At 44.2% G+C, this 14,864-nt stretch overlaps 1 protein-coding gene across 1 annotated transcript in view; it reads right to left on the bottom strand.

The window, feature by feature from the left end:
* Positions 1-4,396, bottom strand: part of LOC127697240 (cation channel sperm-associated auxiliary subunit epsilon-like) — a 117,316-nt gene extending 112,920 nt beyond the window's left edge. Inside the window, exon 1 of the mRNA XM_052200236.1 lies at positions 4,314-4,396. The gene's annotated coding sequence lies outside the window, so the exon portion shown is untranslated. The remainder of the gene's footprint in view (positions 1-4,313) is intronic.
* Between the last annotated feature and the right edge of the window lie 10,468 nt (positions 4,397-14,864).

Below are 14,864 nucleotides of genomic sequence, written 5' to 3'. Positions count from 1 at the left end.
TAATATCCACTGATCAGCGAGTGCATACCACATGTGTTCTTTCGTAATTGGGTTATCTCACTCAGGATGATTTTATAGTTCCATCCATTTGCCATCCAAGAACTTCATGAATTCATTGTTTTTAATAGCTGAGTAGTAATCCATTGTATAAATGTACCACATTTTCTATATCAATTCCTCTGTTGAGGGACATCTGGGTTCTTTCCAGCTTCTGGCTATTATAAACAAGACTGCTATGAACACAGTGGAGCACGTGTCCTTATTACACGTTGGAGCATCTTCTAGGTATATGCCCAGGAGAGGTATAACTGGGTCCTTAGGTAGTACTATGCCCAATTTTCTGAGGAACCGCCAAACTGATTTCCAGAGTGGTTTTACCAGCTTGCAATTCCACCAGCAATGGAGGAGTCTCTTTCTCCATATCCTGGCCAGCACCTACTGTCCCCTGAGTTTTTGATATTAGCCCTTCTGACTGGTATGAGGTGGAATCTCAGGGTTGTTTTGATTTGCATTTCCCTGATGATCAAGGATGTTGAACATTTCTTTAGGTGCTTCTCAGCCATCCAGTATTCCTCAGTTGAGAATTCTTTATTTTGCTCTGTACCACATTTTTAAATAGGGTTATTTGATTCTCTGGAGTCTAACTTCTTGATTTCTTTGTATATATTGGATATTAGCCCTCTATTAGATGTAGGATTGGTGAAGATCTTTTCATGATCTGTTGGTTGCCGTTTTGTCCTATTGACAGTGTACTTTGCCTTACAGAAGTTTAACAATTTTATGAGGTCCCATTTCTCAATTCTTGATCTTAGAGCATAAGCTATTTTCCCCTGTGTCCATGTGCTCCAGGTTCTTCCCCACTTTCTCTTGTATTAGATTCAGTGTATCTGGTTTTATGTGGAAGTCCTTGATCCACTTGGACTTGAGCTTTATACAGGGAGATAAGAATGGATCAATTTGCATCCCTCTACATGTTGACTGCCAGTTAAACTACCACCATTTGTTGAAAATGTTGTCTTTTTTCCACTGATTTAGCTCTTTGTCAAAGATCAAATGTGTGGGTCGTTTCTGGGTCTTCAATTCTATTCCATTGATCTACCTGGCTGTCATTGTACCAATACCATGCAGTTTTTATCTCTACTGCTCTGTAGGAGAGCTTGAGGTAAGGGATGGTGATTCTGCCAGAGGTTCTTTTATTGTTGAGAATAGTTTTTGCTATCCTGGGCTTTTTGTTATTCCGGATAAACTTTTTTTAGCAGTATGCACTATTTTAAAAAAAAGATTTATTTATTATTATATATTATATTAAGCACACTATAGCTGTCTTTGGACACACCAGTAGAAGGTGTCAGATCTCATCACAGATGGATGTGAACCACCATGTGGTTGCTGGGATTTGAACTCAGGACCTTCGGGTGAGCAGTCGGTGCTCTTAATCCCTGAGCCATTTCTCCAGCCCCTATTCCAGATAAATTTGGAAATTGTTCTTTCTAACTTTATGAAGAAATAAATTGGAATTTTGATAGGGATTGCATTGAATCTGTAGATTGCTTTAGGCAAGATGGCCATTTTTACTATATTAACCCTGCCAATCCATGAGCATGGGAGATCTTTACATCTTCTAAAATCTTCTTCAATCTCTTTCTTCAGAGACTTGAAATTCTTGTTATACAGATCTTTTCACTTGCTTGGTGAGAGACACAACCAAGGTATTTTATATTATTTGTGCGTCATTTTCCTAATTTCTTTCTCAGATTCTTTATCCTTTCAGTATAGGAAGGCTACTGATTTGCTTGAGTTAATTTTCTATCCAGCCACTTTGCTGAGGTTGTTTATCAGGTTTAGGAGTTCTCTGGTGGAATTTTGGGGGTCCCTTAAGAATACTAATATATCATATGCAAATAGTGATACTGTGTCTTCTTCCTTTCCAAATTGAACCCCTTTGACCTCCTTTTGTTGCCTAATTGCTCTGGCTAGGACTTTGAGTACTATATTGAACAGGTAGGGAGAGAGTGGACAGACTTGTCTAGTCCTTTATTTCAGTGGGATTGCTTCAAGTTTCTCTCCACTTAGTTTGATTTTGGCTACTGGTTTGCTGTATACTGTTTTTTCTATGTTTAGGTATGGGCTTTGAATTCCTCATCTTTCCAAGACTTTTATCATGAAGGGGTGTTGGATTTTGTCAAATGTTTTCTCGGCATCCAATGAAATGATCATGTTTTTTTTTTTTTTTTTTTTTTTTTGAGTTTGTTTATATAGTCGACTACATTGATGGGTTTCCGTGTATTGAACCATCCCTGCATCTCTGGGATGAAGTCTATTTGGTTGTGGTGGATGATCATTTTGATGTGTTCTTGAATTTGGTTGGCAAGAATTTTATTGAGCATTTTTGCATCAATATTTATAAGGGAAATTGGTCTTAAGTTCTCTTTCTTTGTTGGGTCTTTGTGTGGTTTAGGTATCAGGGTAATAGTGGCTTCATAGAACGAATTGGGTAGTGTTCCTTCTGTTTCTATTTTGTGGAATAATTTGAAGAGTATTGGTATTAGGTCCTCTTTGAAGGTCTGAAAGAACTCTCTGCATTAAACCCATCTGGTTCTGGACTTTTGGGGGGGGCTATTAATGACTGCTTCTATTTCTTTAGGGGTTATGGGATTGTTTAGATCATTTATCTGATCCTGATTTAACTTTGTTAGCTGGTATCTCTTTACAGAATCATCCATTTCATCTACATATTCCAGTTTTGTTGAGTATAGGCTTTTGTAGTAGGACCTGATGATTTTCCGGATTTCCTCAGTATCTGTTGTTATGCCTCCCTTTTCATTTCCAATTTTGTTGATTTGTGTACTGTCTCTGTGCCCTCTTGTTAGTTTAGCTAAGGGTTTATCTATCTTGTGGGTTTTTTCAAAGAACCAGCTCCTGATTTGGTTGATGCTTTGTATAGTTCTTTTTGTTTCTACTTGGTTGATTTCAGCCCTTAGTCTGATTATTTCCTGCCACCTACTCCTCTTGGGAGTATTTGCTTCTTTTTGTTCTAGAGCTTTCAGGTGTGCTGTCAACTGCTAGCATAAGCTCTCTCCAGTTACTTTATGGAGGCACTCAGAGCTATGAGTTTTCCTCTTAGCATTGCTTTTATTGTGTCCCATAAGTTTCTATATGTTATGCCTTCATTTTCACTAAATTCTAAAAAGTCTTTAATTTCTTTTTTTATTTCTTCCTTGACCAAGTTATTGTTGAGTAGAATGTTATTCAGTTTTCATTTGTATGTGGGCTTTCTGTTGTTTTTTGTTGTTATTGAAGACCAACCTTAGTCCATCGTGATCTGATAGGTTACATGGGATGATTTCAGTCTTCTTATATCTGTTGAGGTCTGTTTTGTGACCAAGTATACAGTCAGTTTTGGAGAAGGTACCATGAGGTGCTGAGAAGAAGGTATATCCATTTGTTTTAGGATAAAATGTTCTATAGATATTTATTAAGTCCATTTGGTTTATAACTTCTCTTAGTTTCACAGGGGCCTTGAATTCCTCATCTTTCCAAGACTTTTATCATGAAGGGGTGTTGGATTTTGTCAAATGTTTTCTAGGGGTATTACTGCCATTGCAAGCCTAGGGGACCCAGTCTCTGAAGCCCAGCCTGTATGTTTGCAGTTCTTCAAAGTTAGATGACATAATAAACAAGGCTTCCCTTCCCTCTCTAGTGGTCATGTCATGAACCTGTTGCATCACCTGGAAAGTAGTCTTCAGAAGCTAGGGTCACCTCCGTGATCTTTAAAAAATTCAGTGGCGCTATTTTCTAGATAAATGTTCGCTTCATTCATTTTAATGAGGCTGCCTTGGAGGTGAGGGTGTGTTGGCTCCCATTCACCTTTGGGGAGACTCAAGCATCCATGTCACAGCAGCGACTTTCTACTCAGGGCCTTGAGAGCTGTTGGAAGCCTTGAGCATTTGGAGACCGGCAAGGACAGCAGAAGCACGGTGGAGAGAGGGGTGCTGGGCAGCTCAGAGGCCAGGTGGGAGTGGGGAGGTCACAAGGCGACAAAAGCTTCGCGGAGAGCGCCCAGAGGTCGGGCCCACGGCTGGGGAGCTGAGGGCTGGGAGGAGGACGCTCGAGCCCAAGCCCTCCCTCGGACACCTCCAGGAGGCGCGCTGGAGTCTCGAATTAGAAGACAGCGCGACTGTCCCCTCCCCCCACCCCTGGGAACTAAGCTGGAGGCGGGGGCGCGAGGCAGGAAGCACCAGGCCGGGGTCACAAACCCCTCAGAGGGCAGGCAGGTCGGCCAGCCGGCGCGGGCGGCCAGGGGCCGCACTCACCATGTCGTAGACGTTGAGCACCACTAACTGGTTAGCCCCCATCCTCCTCCCCACGGCCGCAGCCTCGTCCTCCAGCCGCTCGGTCTCCGCGGGGCGGAGGCCGCTGCCACCCCCCGCGGGCGCCTCGGGCAGGGCTCGAGCCGGGCACTAAGCGACCATCCCGGCCCACCGCAGCCGGGGAGGAAGCATCCGGCAGCCGGGACCGCTCCCTGGAGACGCTGTCAGAAACCTGTATGAGGACCGGGCCAGAGAGGTGGAGAGCCCGCTCCGGCTCAGGCGCCTCCCCTCGGCCGCACACACGTGGGGGAAGGCGGAGCCTGGGCGGGGGGCGGGCTCTAGGCACCCTGGAGGCGGGGCCAGCCCCCAGCCAGGGCTGAGCCCGCCTGCGCGCTGACGCTCTCTGGCGTTCCACCTCGAGACGTAAAATGGAGACGGGCGGGAGGCCTCTTCACCCTGGTGGTTCGAGGTCGCAGAAAGATTCCCAGAATGCAATGTGGGAATCCCCGATTCCTATTGGGCGTATAAGCAGTCTGACTACATATCCCAGCATGCGCCAGGATATTGTAGTTCCTCACGTCTCCCTGGGAGACTACAGTTCCCAGGATGTCATGCTAAGAGGTTGTCCCTGGAACCTTCGCTGTTCGTCCTTCGTGAGTAGAGACTCCATTTGCCTTTTAGTTTTAGGTGCTGTATCTGGTGTTTGCAGTGTCAGATGTGAATCAAAATGCAGTGTGAAGAAGTGATGACTATGTTTTCCAAGGCCCGTCTGCTTTTTTTTTTTTTATCTTTTTGCAAATATAGGCGTGAGACAATAAATGAAAGTAACCATTGTAAAAGTAGGATGTAACAAACTCTGTTAACCCTCAGAACGGAATTCACTTTTCGGGAGAGTATCCTGCGTTCGTGGGAAGACTGTAGCAACTCATAGATGAACTCAGTCCTAGAACACAGCGTTTGTGCACCCATTCAACAAATATATTTTGTGTTCCTGCCATATGCCATATAATATAGTAGACTGAGGAATTCATCAACTGAACAGACATGGGAGACAAAATTCCAGCGATGAGTGTTTTGTTATCTTAGGATGTTTGGGGAAAGACTAGTTTTAAGCTAAAATCTGAATGACAGAAAGCTCATCAAATATAAGAGAGCCAAGAATTCCAATTAAAGGTGTCAAAAATACATAGACATAAGACCATCAAAGTTTTCGATATTCAAGGGGCAAAATAAAAGTCCTCTGTGGCTAGAATAAAATATGAGCTAAGAGGTCATCTATGGGCGGGGAGTTAACTAGTCAGAAGCCAGATCTATTAAAGATTTTAGATTTATTGTGTGTGTGTGTGTGTGTGTGTGTGTGTGTTTGTGTGTGTAAAAGAGAAACAGAGACAGAGATGCAGGTCACCAAGGAGGTCAGAGAGGGCAGTGATGCTCTGAGAATTACAGTTGTAGGCCACTCTACGTTGCTTGATCTGATTGTTGGGAAACAAACTCAGATCCTCTGCAGGACACCAAGTGCTTTTAGTGGTTGAGCCATCTCTCCAGCCTTCCCCCCCCCCCAGGTTGGATTTAAATGAAGAGTTGGTAGAATTTGAGCCAAGGAATGACTTGAATGTGTATATAAGAATGCCTGAGGGCTGAGAGATGACTCAGTGGTTAAGAACACTGACTGCTTTTTCAGAGATCATGAGTTCAATTCCCAGCAACCACATGGTGGCTCACAACCATCTGGAATGGGATCACATGCCCTCTTCTGGTGTGTCTGAAGACAGCTACAATGTACTCATATAAATAATGTAAATAACTCTATAAAAAAAAGATTGCCGCAGTTTCTGTGTGAAATTTTTGTTGTGATCATAAAAAGAGAAAGAAAAAGATATGTTCTATGGGTGTGGGGGGAAGGGGGTACCACAGCAGGCCCATGCGGAGACATCCCTTCCCACTGAGGGACCAGACACCTGACAGTATTGTATGGAATAGTTTATTTAGGTATGAGGAGGGGAGTTAAGAGGGAAGTAGAGGCAGAGAAAGGCAGAGAGAAGGAGAGAGTAGAGGAGTAGAGGCTGGCCATGACCACGTGGAGAGAGGGGGGTGGGAATGGGGGTAGAAGAGGGGAGCAAGGGGGCAAGAAGAGAGAGAGAGAGAGAGAGAGAGAGAGAGAGAGAGAGAACGCCAAGAGAGAGAGGAGGGGCCAAGCATCCCCTTTTATAGTGGGCCAGGCCAACTGGCTTTTGCCAGGAGACTGTGGGGTCAACTTAGAATCCTAACATTCCTGAGTTTTGGTTTAATTAAAAAAAAGGAAGGAAGGAAGGAAGAAAAAGAAAGAAAGGAAGAAAGAAAGAAAGAAAGGAAGAAAGAAAGAAAGAAAGAAAGAAAGAAAGAAAGAAAGAAAGAAAGAAAAGAAAAACTAGAAAGAGGAGATGGCAAAGCAGGAATAGGGTTGACGTGATATCTGGCTGTTTCATGCTGACATTGGGGCGCCATGTCTGCGGAACCTAGAGGGATGGGTGTGGGGGATGTTTGTCCAGTCTCAGGAGAACTGGCTGCTTCCTTGCTGTCCAGTGTCTATGGAACCATCTGAGTACAGGTCAGAAGAGCAGGTCTAGTAGAAGCTGTCTGTGTCTCAGAGGAGATTGGAGCATCTGAAGGCTGCTTTTCTAGAGTTGTCCTGGATGTAGCAAGGGCTTGGACTTAAAAAGATGTTGAAACACATTATTACTGGTAGAGAATAAGATTAAGTATGTTTGGGAGAAAGAAGAACTTTTTTTTACAATGTACATTTGAAACCCAGAGGAATCCCACCCTTTGGAATAGGTAGTAAGTGGGAAGTTTGGGCAGATGTACTTCTTTGAATGGAGCCTATTTGGTCCATGAGAGGTAGATTTGGGTAGGTTTCCTGTAGCTAACAAGCTTATAGAAGAGATAACAACATGAGTTAACCACATGAATAGTCTTTGCATTTGTTTTTTTGTTTGTTTGTTTTTTTGTTTGTTTGTTTGTTTGTTTGTTTGTTTTTCCCCAAGACAGGGTTTCTCTGTATAGTCTTGGCTGTCCTGGAGCTCACTCTGTGGACCAGGCTGGCCTCGAACTCAGAAATCCGCCTGCCTCTGCCTCCCAGAGTGCTGGGATTACAGGCGTGTACCACCACCGCCTGTCATGAACAGTCTTTAAGATGAGTCTTTAAAGAAGGAATGAGATTAAAGAGTTGGATCATATAGTGGAATGTTTATTGTTAGAGTTAGGCAAATTTATGGGAACTCACACATAATATTAGGACAATGGAAAACCAAGAAGAGGAAATATGGAGCACTTAGTGGATGCCTAGAGACTTGGGTATGCAAGCCTGTGGACCTATGGTCACATGTCCAGCACCCACGAGGGAAGTCAAGCTTGGCAGTACACATTGGTAGCTCCAGTGCTTCGGTGAAGGTGACAGGCAGATCCTGTGTTTCTATAGCTAGCTAGTCTAAGAAGATGAACTCCATGTTCAGTCCACAGGGGGTGGGGGAATAAAAATAAGGGAAAATTAAAGATCTGCGACCTTTCAGCGTTTGAAGATCATACAACAGTAGGAGAAGAAATACAGAAACAGCAGGGAAGTCAGAACAAGGTAAGTCAGGAGTCCCAGAGTCCCAAAGGAGGGGTTTAAAGCCCTGTCAGAAATGTTTAGGGAAACAAATGAAGTCTAGAAAAATGGAGATGACTTTAAAGTTAAGGCCATGACTGACTGGCAAGGGCGAGGTGCTTCACGAAGGGCATTTTAAAGGAGGGACATCGTGGGGCACAGTCTATGTCAAGAGATTAATTATGTAGGGAGAGGAGTATGGATCAATGACATAAGTGTGGGCTTTGGCCTTTGATGTGAAGAAAGCTCATTCCTGACAGTATGGAAGGCCAAAGGCAGAGGGCAGATGGCCTAGTGATGCAGGGAGGCAGGAGGAGGCAGGCTAGGAAACTGAGGTGAGGGTAATGCGTGCCCTTCCCTTCCCTCTTAACTTCTTTTCATCCTTTCTCACTCTTTGATTTTTGAGATAGTGTCTTGAGGTGTAGATGAGGCAGACTGTGAAATCCTCCTGCCTTTGCTTCTCAAGTGCTGGCATGACCAAACTGGGCTCCTTATGGGAGTGTTCTTTCTGAATTTTATATTTTCTCAGCTATAAGTGTACTGGCCTGTTTTGTGTCAATTTGACACGACCTAGAGTTATCACAGAGGAGGGAGCCTCAGTTGCGAAGATGCCTCCAAGAAATCCATCTATCAGGTGTTTTCTCAATTATTGACCAGTATAGGAGGGGCCGGTCTGCTGTGGGTGGTACCATCCCTAGGCTGGTGGTCATAGGTTCTATAAGAAAGCAGGCTGAGCAAGCCAGGGAAAGCAAGCCAATAAGCAGCCCCCTTTCATGGTCTCTACATCAGGTCTTGCTTACTGGATCCTGCCCTGTTTAAGTTCCTGTCCTGACTTTCAAGGATGAGTAGTGCCATGGAAGTGTAAGCCAAAGAAACCTTTCCTCTCTAACTTGCTTTTGGTCACGGTCTTTCATTGCAGCAATAGGAACCCTACCTCAGATTAGTATGGAGAAATAATTGGAGGGCCAGCCAAAAAGACTTTGAAAATATATTGCTTATTAGTAGAAACCATCATTTATTCAGCCATTGAACAAGTACCAAGTATGCTTTCTGTCAGCCACCATCAATAGTTTCTACAAATTAAGACATGATTGCTTTCTTTACAGTGAGAGACAGAATAATATATGTATGTATGTGTAAACATAAATTGACATGGACTAGTAATAGTAGAGCATAGGATGAAAGAATATTTGAGGTGATTATCAAGAGAGGTCAATGTCCGAATGTGGTGGCTCAGGCCTATGACCCTACCAGTTAGGAGCCTGAGATGGGAGTTACCAGGGAGTTCAAGGCCTGCATGGTCTATGTGGTGAGTTTCAGGCCAGTCTAGAATATAATGTGAGATCCTGTCTGAAAATAGAGTACAGTACTGGAAATCTAAAAAGATGGAAAGGAATCTGGTCCAGTTGGTAGAGTGCTTGTCTGATATACACAAAGCTACTTTGCTTGATCCGCAGCGTTATATAAAACTGGGTATGGTAACACCCTGCCTGGCACATGGTGTGGGGAGGAAGGAAAGGCAAGAGGATCAGAAGTTCAAGGTCATTCTCAGCTATCCAGTGTGGGAAGCCATTAGAGACCCTCACTTTGGCTGACAGGGCAAAGGCCCTGAGATAAGCAAACAAGAGCCTCTCCCGTGGGCATTGGTTTAGCCATTATCTCGAGATAACTGCAGAATGGTCCTGCCTGCAACAACACCCGCCGACTCCAGTAATTGGGGTGGAAGGAAGTCCTGAGATAACTGCTGCAGGCTCCAGCCTGTGCAAACACCTGTTGTCTCCCTGGAGGACCCTTATCTCTTCCTGCTGAAACTGCTAAGATTGCCCTTCCTTCCTTTGTCTTTGCCTTGAGGCATGTCCCTCCTGAAAGCCTTAAAACCTGTGTACCCCAGAACAATAAACGAGGCCTCGACAATTGAACCCCTCTCTGCCTGACCTCGTTCTTTCTCTCCCCCCTTTGACCCTCAGGTAGCACCCCTTCGGAACCCTTGAATAACGGACCCGCGGGACGGGTTACAATGGAGAAAGTCTGAAGCCTACCTAGGTTTCTGTGAGACCTACTCTAGAAAGAGAGAGAACTAAAGTGTGGGAGATCCAAGAATAACGCATATTCCTAGGCTTGGTGAAAATGAAGAGAGTCTGCAATTTAAACTCTTCTTCCTCCTCCTCTTCTTCCTCCTCTTGTCCATCTTCAGTCTATTCTTTTTTAGGTTTTTAAGATGGGATTTGTCAGGGGCTGGAGAAATGGCTCAGCACTTAAGAGCACTGACTCTTCTTCCTGAGGTCCTGAGTTCAATTCTCAGCAATCACATGGTGGCTCACAATCATCTGTTATGGGATCCAATGCCCTCTTCTGGTGCGTCGGAAGACAGCGACAGTGTACTCACATATATAAAATAAAATCTTTTTAAAAAGAGACTGGATTTGTCTGTATAACAAAGATGTGATTTCAGTACCAAATACATATATTCATATTCTCATAGATTAGTGCTGCTCTCAGTTTTTGACAGATAATCTCCTTATTGCAGCAGACTCTCAAAATTGCTCCAGTGTCAAACGGTTAGTGCATTATCATCAGGACAGTGGAGCGCAGAACCTTAAATAAGACATTTGTATCATCCTCTCTAAAGTTTTGGGGGGCATCACAGAAGAGGGGATGTGAATCAGTGTTCTGTAGAGTCACCAAGCGTGTGGAATCTCTCTACATATTAAGGGAACTTATTGTAATAACTCACAGTCTGTAGTCCAACTAACTGAACCACTCTGACAGAGAGAAGTGTCTGTCAACAACACCAAAAGGAGCTGGAATTCTCAAGAGCACTTTGATATCGGGCACGGAGAGGCAGAATCCTTCTGAGTATCGGTTGCTCTGACTTTAGTCCAGTATTTCCTCTGCTTCCTTTCCTCCCTTTTAGAATGGTAAGGTAGCCAGGCAGTCGCTGGAACAAGGCATGCCTTTAATCCCAGCATTTTGGAGGCAGACAATCAAATCTATGAGGTTAAGGCCAGCCCTGTCTTGAACAAACATAAATAAAATGGTTTTGTGTATTCAGAGACATTATATGTTGGAAGAATATAACTGTAATTTTACAGGTGTGCACAGTTAAGAGATTTCCTTAAGTCTCCGATAACTTTGGACTTTGGAATTTTAATGTGTTGAGACTATTACAGATTATAAAGACTTGAGTTGGACTAAATGCATTTTGCATTATGATATTTGCTACAAGCCTATGTGGGGTTGGGGTGGGGGAGGCCAGGGAATGATGGAATGTGATGGAGAAAAGCCTTGAGGGAAAGTGGCTTCCATAGGCTTAGTCTCCAGTGGCAGATGATTGAGAGGTGTGGCCTTAATGGAGTTGGTGGGGCCTTGTTAGAAGAGGTGTGTCACTGGGTTGGGTTTTGAGGTTTCCAAAGCCAATGCTAGGCCCAGTGTGTGTGTCTCTCTTGCTGCCTGTAGATCTGGATGTAAATCTCTCAGCTACTGCCCCAGCACCATGGCCTGCTTCTTGCCATGATGATAATGGACTAATCTCTGAAGCTGTAAGCAAGGCACCAATTCGATGCTTTCTTTTCTAAGAATTGCTGTGGGCCATGGTGTCTCTTCACAGTTATAGAACAGTAACCAAGACAAAGTCTCACCCTGCTTCTAGCACTCTGTCCCTCTCTCTCTCTCTCTCTTCCTCCCCCTCCCCCCCAGCCCTCCTGGCTCTCTGCTTCCTTCTTATATTTAAAACCTGCGCTCTTGGCTTCTTGATCCTGCGGCCACATATGTAGCTCATTGCTGACTCTCTGCCATGATTCTCAGCTTTCTGAGACCATAAGCCAAAATAAACCCTTTTATATATAAGTTGCCATGATCACGATGTTTTATTGCAGCAACAGAAATGTAAGTAACACAGTAGGAGACAGGAACACCTTTCTCTTGTCTCCTAGTGTCCTCCTAGAACCTAGTCCTGTAGGAACCATCCAGAGAGCCACAGGGTGGCAGACATGTAGTTTGCAGAGTCCTGGCCACCTGCATCAAAGAGCAGATCATGGAAAGATATTTGAAACAGAAACAGTAGTAGTTTTGACCAAACATTTAGTTGCAAACCATTTCTTATATCCTGAAAGAACCAATTCCTTATATCCAGGAGGAAACAGCCCTAACAGTGGGGAAAGGGCGGAGCCCTGAGTGAATATGCATTGATAGCATGAGCGGGGCAAACATGCCAGCGCTGTAGGAATGGAACGGTGTCCCCTGGCACATGCATGTTGACAGAAAATACACACTACAGTTTTCTCTTCCAGATGGCCAGAGGCAGAGACTGTCCCCTACACATATCACTGCAGAGAGTAGCCAACCTGCCTCTCCTAACAAGCATGCTGCCTCTCCAATGCACTGCTGCTGTCTTCCCCAAGCACATGGCCCACCTGACAATGGGTCTTCTGTATTTGTATCTGCTGTGGCCTCAACAGCTGTGTGAACCCCAAAGCCATGAAGGCTTCAAAAGCTGGTTAGAAATTAAGTCTATTGCCTGCTGTGCCTTCCTGAAAGGCAAATCCCCCCACATGTACAGCAGCTTAGGATGAACATTATTTCTGTTTCCAGAGTCAGGGAGTAACTAGGGCAGTTTAAGTGAATACCTCCTACTCGTCTCCTGTACCAGTAGAGCCCAATACCTATGGATCGACTGAGGAGTAGAGAGGATTCCAAGCTCACAGTGTTATTTGGTCAGTGGGAGGCTTGAATTTGGTGCCTCCTGGCCTTTCTGTAGGGCTGCTCCTGAAATAGTAAGTAGCTGCTTATCCCAGAACAACTGTTGCAAAAGACAGCAGGGGAAAAACCAAGCAGGAAGTCACATATCAGGAGTGGCCTGGAATCGCTTCTGTTTTATTCTAGTGGCTATGCTAAATCTGAGCAAGGTGAAGGGGCAGACTACCACTGTGCACGGGTACCCCGAAGCAGGTCCCCTTGGCCACCTCAAAGAGGGTAAAGGTTTGAGTGGGAATGGCCTCCCACGAGCTCATGATCCTGACTACTTGCTCCTCAGCTGGAGGCACTGTGCTAGAGCACTGTGGAGCCCTTAGGAGGCTGGGTCTTACTGGAGGGAGTGGATTTCTGGAGAGCAGGTCTGAGGGCTCTACTTCCATCTCAGGTTCTGTTTCCCGACCTACCGTGATGGGAACAGTGGCAATCACACACTCCCACCTCTGGGAACCCCACCATGCCTGCCTGTCGTATGGACAGCGCCCTCTCAACTCTGAGGGAAAAAGAAATGTTTTCTTCCTTAGACACTTGTTGACAGGTTATGCTTATAGAGAACTCTGCCGTCCCCTACCGAGGAGTGGCTGAAATGCAGACTGATGTCTTCCAGATTACCAGCCTCCTTTCTGACCAATCCTGGGGACTGTTTGTAAAGTCGCCCCTCCTCTGGAGCTCCTCTTGGCCCCCCAATGTTTTGAGGATGTTTTGAGCTCTGCTTAGATCCATTGTTACTGGCTGAATGCACTGATTACCTCAGTTGACTTTCTAGTTAGTATTGAAGAATAAGACTCGGTTTCACTAGTAGATCTTGAGACAGTCCATTTTCCATTTTAAAACTTCCCAAAGAGGTATAGCACAGGTGGGAATTTCAAGGGATACTCTTTACCTTGGACATCTTTGGTTTTGGAGTGACTTTTGTCAGTGGTAATTGCCAGTTTGTATCTTACCAGATTGAAAGTGATTGGCAGTCTTTGAAAATAGCTGCACATGTTATCACTGCTGTCTGTATCTGGAGGCAGTGATGGCTTCAATTAACTCCCCTAGCCTAGTGGGGTTTTCGTGGTGTTGTTTTTAGAAGCAGCGTTTCTCTTTGTGGCCTAGGCTTTGTTGGAATGTTCCATCAACTTGTTCTGCCCTGCTCCTGAGAAATGTGATTAGAATGTTTTTTAAATTTTTATTTATTTATTTATTTTGGTTTTTCTTTTCTTTCTTTCTTCTTTCTTTCTTTCTTTCTTTCTTTCTTTCTTTCTTTCATTCTTTTCTTTCTTTCTTTCTTTCTTTCTTTCTTTCTTTCTTTCTTTCTGTGTTTGTTTGTTTGGTTGGTTGGTTGGTTTTTTTCGAGACAGGGTTTCTCTGTGTAGCCCTGGCTGTCCTGGAACTCACTCTGTAGACCAGGCTGGCCTCGAACTCAGAAATCCGCCTGCCTCTGCCTCCCAAGAGCTGGGATTAAAGGCATGGACCACCACCGCCCGGCTAGAACTTTTTTTTAAGTCCTTTATTTATGTTCCTTTATTTTTAATTTTATGTGTATGGGAGTGTTAGCTACATGTGTGTCTGTTATCACATGCAATGCAGTACTGTGGCACAAGAGGCAGTGGATCCCCTGAACTGGAGTTACCATGAGTCATCATGTGAGGGATGATGGGAATCCAACCATTCTTTTTCTTTTTTTCCTTTTGATTTTTCAAGACAGAGTTTCACTGTGTGGCCCTGGCTGTCCTGGACCTCGCTTTGTAGACCAGGCTGGCCTCGGACTCACGAACATCCACCTGCCTCTGCCTCCGGAGTGTTGGGATTAGCATAATCTACACACATACACACACACACACACACACACTCTCACACACCTACAAACATGCACACAAAAATTTTTTTAACGTTCTAGTACAGATAATTTGGGTAAATTAAGACGTGTATTTTGAACTTGAGAATGAAAGGTTGAAACAGCATTAAAATGTAGATTATTAGCTGCCCCTTTATATATTTTTCGTTTTGAGCCTAGACTTTAATTAATGGCTAAGCCATCTCTCCTGCCCAAGACAAGCTTTTCTATATAACAGCTGCAACTCATATGTGAAACCTACCACTAGAAAAACTTCTGAAATCTATTTAAAAAATGATGACTTAAATAAATGTGCTTTTATAGGTCTTATATATAAACAGTTCCATATGATACAATAAAA

This window comes from Apodemus sylvaticus, chromosome 12 (genome assembly GCF_947179515.1).
Source record: "Apodemus sylvaticus chromosome 12, mApoSyl1.1, whole genome shotgun sequence".
In the NCBI taxonomy this organism is placed as follows: Eukaryota; Metazoa; Chordata; class Mammalia; order Rodentia; family Muridae; genus Apodemus; species Apodemus sylvaticus.
The sequence above is the reverse complement of the archived record's forward strand: the minus strand, read 5'-3'. Positions and strand labels throughout refer to the sequence as shown.